The following is a 7,682-nucleotide window of genomic DNA, read 5'->3' on the forward strand; positions in this document are numbered from 1 at the left end:
TTTCACTGTTTGAATTGTTCTCGGTGCTTCCGAGGGATCTACTTTTCAGATTTTATTCTCTATTTTGTCCACTTTGTTTGCATAAAAGACTTATCAAAATCGAAATAAAAAATAGCACGAATTTGTTTTAATGTATCGTAACGCTCCGAATCAGTTATACCCCGCATGTAACAATAATTCACCAGGGCAACGACCTCGTGAAATTCGGCCAATTCGTTTTACATTTGCGGCGTGCACAAATTTACCGACGGCAACTGGTTAGGCATTCGTTTGACTGCCCGGCAATGCCCGAGTCTATCCGGCATACGCCGCTGTTCACCCGTCTTGCGAGATATGCCAAGAGGCAAATCATATATTTACGCGGTATAAGTTCGGATACAAAATTTGGTAAATATCCGTAATGACAGATATTACCACCGGATAAAATACCGCCGGACAAAAATCGCTAATTTATTTGGAACAGGTCACAAAGGAAAATCAATTGGAGATATGTTACTTTTTACTTGCAGCTCATGTGGCCGGTGTAATCCGGATTAGCCTATATATTTAGCATGATTCCGCTTTACAGTATCTCTTAATTTAAGGTAGCTCTGCACGTTTGATAAACCGGAAGTGATGGCGTACCGTTATTTACCCGGAAAACGTAGAATAAAGCCTGGATTCGGCGTGCGGAAATGAAAATCATTTTATGAATCAATGACAGCCTGTGAGTAAATTTATTAAAATGACACTGGTACTATATTTCTAAAGTCAAAATAAGATATTAAAACATATGGCACGTTAAATAATTCAAAATAATGTCTCAAAATTAGCGTGGAATATTCGGTGCACTTTAATCATGGTTAAATATCTCAAAAATAAGCACACGGACCTAAATGTTTTATTTCACCACATTATAGGCCATTTGTTTATTAAAACTGTGCGAAGTTTCATCAAAATCTACATTGTAGAAAAACTATTCGCGAAAATGTTATAAAAGTTATGATTTTCCCATAGACTCCCATTATGAAAATTGCGTGAGGTCCAAATTTTTATGCCCCCGGCATCTACTGATGCGGGAGGCATATAGTGATCGTCCTGTCCGTCCGTCCGTCCGTACGAGGTTAACCAAATGGGACTATTTCGTTTAGCATCAATACCCCTTACTAGAATGACTTGATACTAATGCAGATGTAACCTGTGACCATTCATCATCTTCAGACATCACCTGACCTCAGTTTGACCTTGACCTTGACCTCATTTTGGACTTAGGTTGCTTTATATGGGCCATCTCTTGGTTAACCAAATGGGACCGTTTCGTCTAGCATCAATACCACTTACAAGAATGAATTGATACTAATACAGGTGTAACTTGTGACCATTCCTCATCTTCACACATCACCTGACCTCAGTTTGACCTTGACCTCATTTTAGACTTAGGTTGCTTTATATGGGCCATCTCTTGGTTAACCAAATGGGACCTTGTCGTCTAGCATCAATACCGCTTACAAGAATGAATTGATACTAATACAGATGTAACCTGTGACCATTCCTCATCTTCAAACATCGCCTGACCTCAGTTGACCTTGACCTCGTCTTGGACTTGGGTTGCTTTGTATCGACAAGGATGCCACCGGGGGCATCAAGCGTTTATTGAACGCAGCTCCTTGTTCAAATTAGACTAGACGCTCTATCCTTTTTATTTGCCAATTGTTCTATGTACATTCTAAAGTTTTGAAAAATCGGAGTTTAATCAAATTCTACATTGTAGAAAAAATTTCGATCCAAACGTGCAGAGCCACCTTAACCAGACACTGTACCACTGTTCAGATATCAGATGTGCAGGAACTGAACCACAAGGGCAATCACTTGTGCGCTACTATTTTTTTCTCGTTTCCCCCATTTTCCTCTAAGCTGTTTACATATACACCAGGAGGTTTGATGTATTGCCTTCTGTGTTACTATGACGTTTGTCACGAAACCCGCATGATTGTCTAAAGCTGCTTTTGATGTTACAAGCCAAACGTAAATCGCTGGAATATCCGTGCCGTATTGTCCATAAAGAACATTTTCACTTTAATTATTTTTTTTTTTGGATTTAACGTCGCACCGACACATGATAGGTCATATAGCGACTTTCCAGCTTTAATGGTGGAGGAAGAACCCAGGTGCCCCTCCGTGCATTATTTCATCACGAGCGGGCACCCGGGTAGAACCACCGACCTTCCGTAAGCCAGCTGGATGGCTTCCTCACATGAAGAATTCAACGCCCTGAGTGAGACTCGAACCCACATCGATGAGGGGCAAGTGATTTGAAGTCAGCGACCTTAACCACTCGGCCACGGAGGCCCCTTCACTTTAATTTAAACTACAGTTATTCAGTTACATGTAAATATTATTTATTGAATTCTAGAACATTCTTATTTTGTCCGTTTCTTGTGGCTTGATCAGAATAACACACAAGAAGCACTAACATTTTAGGCCTAACTATAATAAAGGAACCAGCGTGGGAGCCATCTGGCCTGGTCGCGTACTGGCGGACAGGTTTTAGAACACGATTGTTTTTCACTTGGCATGGCCAGGGGTCTAAATTTAAAGCTGATTTCTGTTCAAATTTTATTGTGGGTGTATTTTTGACATTTTGGTAGAAAAATTGGGAGAGGAGGTTGTATTTGGTGAAGTGAAACTCAATTTTAGTATGAGTAGTACTTTAGGTCACAGCAGTGTGATTTTGATGTGGTTTTACCGTAAGCAAATGTGACAAGAGAAATCTCTCTTAGATGATACATGACCCATACTTTTCTCTTCATTTTGTCAGTTTTATCATAAATCTTTAAAATGAAGAAAAGATTTGTTCTCTAAAATGGGTCTAACTATGTTTGGTAGCTCATTAAAAAAGAATATATAGAGAATATTTTTTATGCTAGTTTGACCTAACATAGAGCGATAGGTGTTGCTAACTGAATAAGTGTCCAGTATGCAATTGTTACAGAGGTATGACGAAGCTAGGCTGTTGTGGGGAGTTAGTGTCAATAAATCAATTTAAAAACTAAAATTCAAATGGATTCTAAACTAAGATTCGAAATGAAACCCAAGAAAGACCTTTCTGTGCTTATACGAATCTTACACATTTACCTCCTATGCGACCAGTGCAGACCAAAATCAGCCTGCTCATCTGCACTGTTTGCTATCCAGTCATTAACACCCTTATAAATGGTACTGACCTATTTGAAAGATAGATACGCCTTTTTATAAATTTTGCAGGATGAAGGTAAAAATCTTCCACGAAAATACCCACGTGACTTTTGAGTACGTGCAGACGTCTCACACCACTGGAATAAATGAAAACAACATCATTACTACAGTACATCACGCAAAGAAATCATAAAATAAATGCGACTTACTTGCACTTAATACACTATTCATGTTATATGACATGCAGACGTTGTATGTCTTTACATTAATGCATTTAATTTATCATACAAACTGAGAGAGTGACGTTTCGTGTCTAATTGGTGTTTTAGCTGTTTTGGTAGAAAGTAATTAATACGTCATTTAAGTTTGATTTTAAGCGGCACGTCATTTTACATTTTATTCGTATAAAATAATTGAGCTAATTCCAAAAAAAAAACAAAAAAAAAACAAGGCACCGAAAGCTTGTTTCCATGCCAAAATGTGTTGACCTACAGTGAAACCGAACGTGCTTAATATTGCGATGTTATTGCCACAACACGTGTTTACAGCTTTACAAATGCATGAAATATTTGTTTCTCTTCAACCGTTAACACCTTTTATTGATACGATTGTAGATACATATCAATCCTTGCAATGGCCTACCTGTGCAATTGGACGCTGTATCCAGTAATATTGTAACAATAATACAGTATGAAATTCATGTTCCCTGCAAATTATTTAAGCCCCACTATACTGCTGAAATATAAACAGTTAATATTCTTGAATTATACAGCTGTTTTTATTATTTTCAGGGTGTCGTCGAACTGTGGAATAAACGCGTGTTTATAGAGTGATTCTAGCGCTATTAAACCATATTTTCTGTTTTTTTTATCTGTTTCCTTTGTATATGTTACATTTTAACCATGACCAAATGCATACATAGGCTGCTCCAGAGTTTCGTTTCGAGGGGAAGGGGACAGTCTTAATATGCTTCTGTTCATGTTTGATCCTTCTATTTGTTTTAAAGCGCAAAACAGTTTCCATCAAATATAGCAAATTCACAGTATTTGTTATGATTTAGATGCTTTGTTTTTACATTTGTATTTCCTTTCGATGTACATTTCCTCTCGTAATTTGAAGACACCAAAATGTGTCGTTGTCATTATCTGTGTACACATTTGATGACAAGAAAGTACAAACATTGGTGGTTACAACTTCGAATTATTATGCCAAAACATAAACAATTAAAACTAAGTTAACTCAGATTGATTTATAATTGCAATTTAAAATGATCTGGGTAAAGTAAGTCGTTTTTTTTTTTGGATAGATGTCAACATTGATGTTACACGATTATAGAAGGAAATCATTTTAGACTGGCTCACCGCAATTTGCGCTAGAAAGTGAAATCTAACGCCGTAAAATGAGTAGATTGGTCTGAATTCTAGTTTGAAAGCCAACACTATGGAGAGGTCTTGATAGACCTCTCCAATATTCCAATAAAAGTCAGGTTCGCAGAAGCGTCTTCAGATCACTATGACATTTTAAAATTCTGAATACTACAGAAAACATTAAAAAATCCTGGGTGAATATCATATACATGTTGTATGTCACATTCAAATAGGTTTTGTTCATCACAAGCCAACAAGTAAAATAAGTTTTCTGTACTTTACAGCCACGCAAGTTAACTTAAGTTTTCTATTGTCCTCTAAGACGAAATTTACTGTTCGTTTAAAATAAAAAAAAGGGTTTAATACTGTTGTTATACATGTTGGAAACCGTTATTAACAAAACAAATATAGAGATATATATTAACTATTCTTTGCTCGCAGTATTCAAAGATATGTATATGAATTGAATCACGTTAAAATGTATTTCGTTCAGTTCAATAAACTTATTGTTTAACTGGCGGGTTCGTTTGCCCCATTCGGAAGATCTGTCGGAATAAGAAGAGTTCTTCTCATGGAGCTTCTGTGTCTTCCACCCGATAGTCGGAGATGTAATGATCAAAACAAGGTGGCAATTCGACATAATAATTATATACCTTACAAACTGAGTTATAAACTAGAACAAATAAAATGTTTGGACTTTCTTTTTCAAATAGCACATTAACAATAAAAATCTCTGAAAAAAATACATTTAAAAAAGAATGATATATTTTTTTCACTTCCGGCAGTTCGATTGAGAATTTCTTCTAAACTTTTCTAAAGCTTCTCGGAAGCTAATATCTTGGGCTCAAACGAACGGGGCAGTTGACAAACAAGCCTATCAGGTGAGATTCTCGCATAAATGGTAAGTTGCTAATTTGGCAGCTTTCACCAGGGCCAAGTTCAGTGTACAATTATTGCAATGGTAGCTTTTGAACATTTTTAAATGAGATTCAGTATTAACTAGGAAGTGCTTGGGGCCCCTAATAAGTCACAGTGACCTGCAGCAGGGAAACTCGTCTATAGCACAACCTATGATATAACCAGAGACAATAACTAGATAACAATTGTTATCTATGTGTCTGATATAACTTTAAAAGGAGCAAACTGGACCTCTCCTAGGTTTCTTTTTTAAAAGAAGCCTACTTGTTTATACACTTTTCAATATCCAGTGCAAAGGAAATTTTCTGAATTTTCGTGGTTAGATTATACAAAGTAAAAAGGTCATAGCCCGGCTACTCGAGACGCACTTCATGTTTAACAAACTTCCAGTGTATTTAAGATGGCTGTGCTACACTCTACTAGTCAGGTCAACTTATTCAATGTATTTTAGATGGCTGATCTACGAGCTAGGTATTTTTTTATTTCTTAAAATGGTTGATTTATTATCTGCTAGTCAGATCAACCATTTCAAATTGTTTTAGGTTGTTGATCTTCCAGTTAAGTCAAGTCAAATTTTAATATATCAAATGTACGGTCTTCGACTTCGAGAGAGGCAAACAATTTGCATTGTTTTAGCTGCTAGATGATTGATCTACGAGCTAGACGTACGGTATACAAGTGAGGCAAACAAGTATCATTATTTCAGATGGAAGATGGTTGATCTGCGATCTACGAAGCAGCCCTACCAATTTTCAGGGCATTTTAGATGGTTGTTATTTTCAGTATTTTAATAATAACGTTAACGTCACGTCGACATTTTCTTTGGCGCTACACTAAGAAAAAGTTCGCCCTAATTTCATCCACCTTTTAAATTAAAGACATACATGTATTAAAATTGAAATAATATTTAGAAAAACTGTTTTAATATTTCAATTCCAGCAGCCGGAAAATAGCATTCAACGCGTCTATAACGTATTTAATAGGGGATGAAAACCCCCGAGACGGTAACGTCCGTATATAAATATTCGTCTTTATTGTTTGCATATACTGAGGCAATTTTTTCGATGTTTTCAGGTTCCGGTTTATGTACTGGTATGAAGGTATTAAATGCCTCCGCTACTATTTTCTATATAAAATTAACAACTTATAACATATTTTTATCAAGATTTGTAGCCTTTCACTTCCTGCGAGACTACCCTTGTCTTAAAGGTCTGCCTTTAGGCAATCAAAATATACCAGAAAAATATGGGGTTGACCATAAGGCAGTGAAACCATGGGGGGTTGACCATAATGCAGTGAAACCATGGTCACGTGACTGAGACACGTGATGAAAACGCTAATATGGCGTAGGTAGACATCAGGAAATACCTACTTTCACTTTCATTTTACAAGGCAGTTTCCAATCAACTTTTGAAGCATATAACGTAGCTTAAAATCATCTGCGGACATTCCTTTTTACAATCAAGCATCAATAAAGCTTATATCTGGCATGAAAATGGCCTTTACTAGGCAGGAAAATTGCACTATATATTGATATGGACTACATTCCACGGAGCCATATCCGGCTAATTGCCCCCTTCATGCCTACACACCACAGACTGGTTGTCTGCATGAACATCCGAGCACCCCAAATCAGTCACAGAAATTCGTAAACCACGCCAACATGATTCTTTTACTTCTTTTCGTAGTGAAAACTGTACATACAACTGAAAAACTCTTTTAAAACAGTAAGTTTCTCTAAAGGCCGTCAAGTTTCTGCGTGGAGTGCAAACAAACAAACAAACAAAAATTCTAAAGCCAGTTCGAGAACGCGGTGAATGACGTCACCGTCACGGCTTCCCGTAAATTTTGCAATGTACGATATTCGCTGTAAGAAGTATGATGACACGAAATGTAAACTTCACTGTTTACTTAGAGCGAAGTTTCACTTTGGTTTGAGTGCTGAATATTTCTTTGTAAGTGGATATAAAAGATAAATCCCCATGCTAGGCGGTGCCTTAATTCATATTAGGCCGACGATGTATTCGTGTACATTACAGCCCCGCAAGTTGCCAAATAAGAAATTAACTTCGATCATTTATGTCATAAATCAGACAAAATCAATATTAATGTAATATAAATAAGTTATTTTAGTATCACCCACATCTTCCAAACCCTTCAAACCATTATTGTTTTAGCGGCAGCCGACCAGACGCATTTAAATCTAGAAACAAAAATTATGTT

The sequence above is a fragment of the Mercenaria mercenaria genome, chromosome 13 (genome assembly GCF_021730395.1).
Source record: "Mercenaria mercenaria strain notata chromosome 13, MADL_Memer_1, whole genome shotgun sequence".
Classification (NCBI taxonomy): domain Eukaryota; kingdom Metazoa; phylum Mollusca; class Bivalvia; order Venerida; family Veneridae; genus Mercenaria; species Mercenaria mercenaria.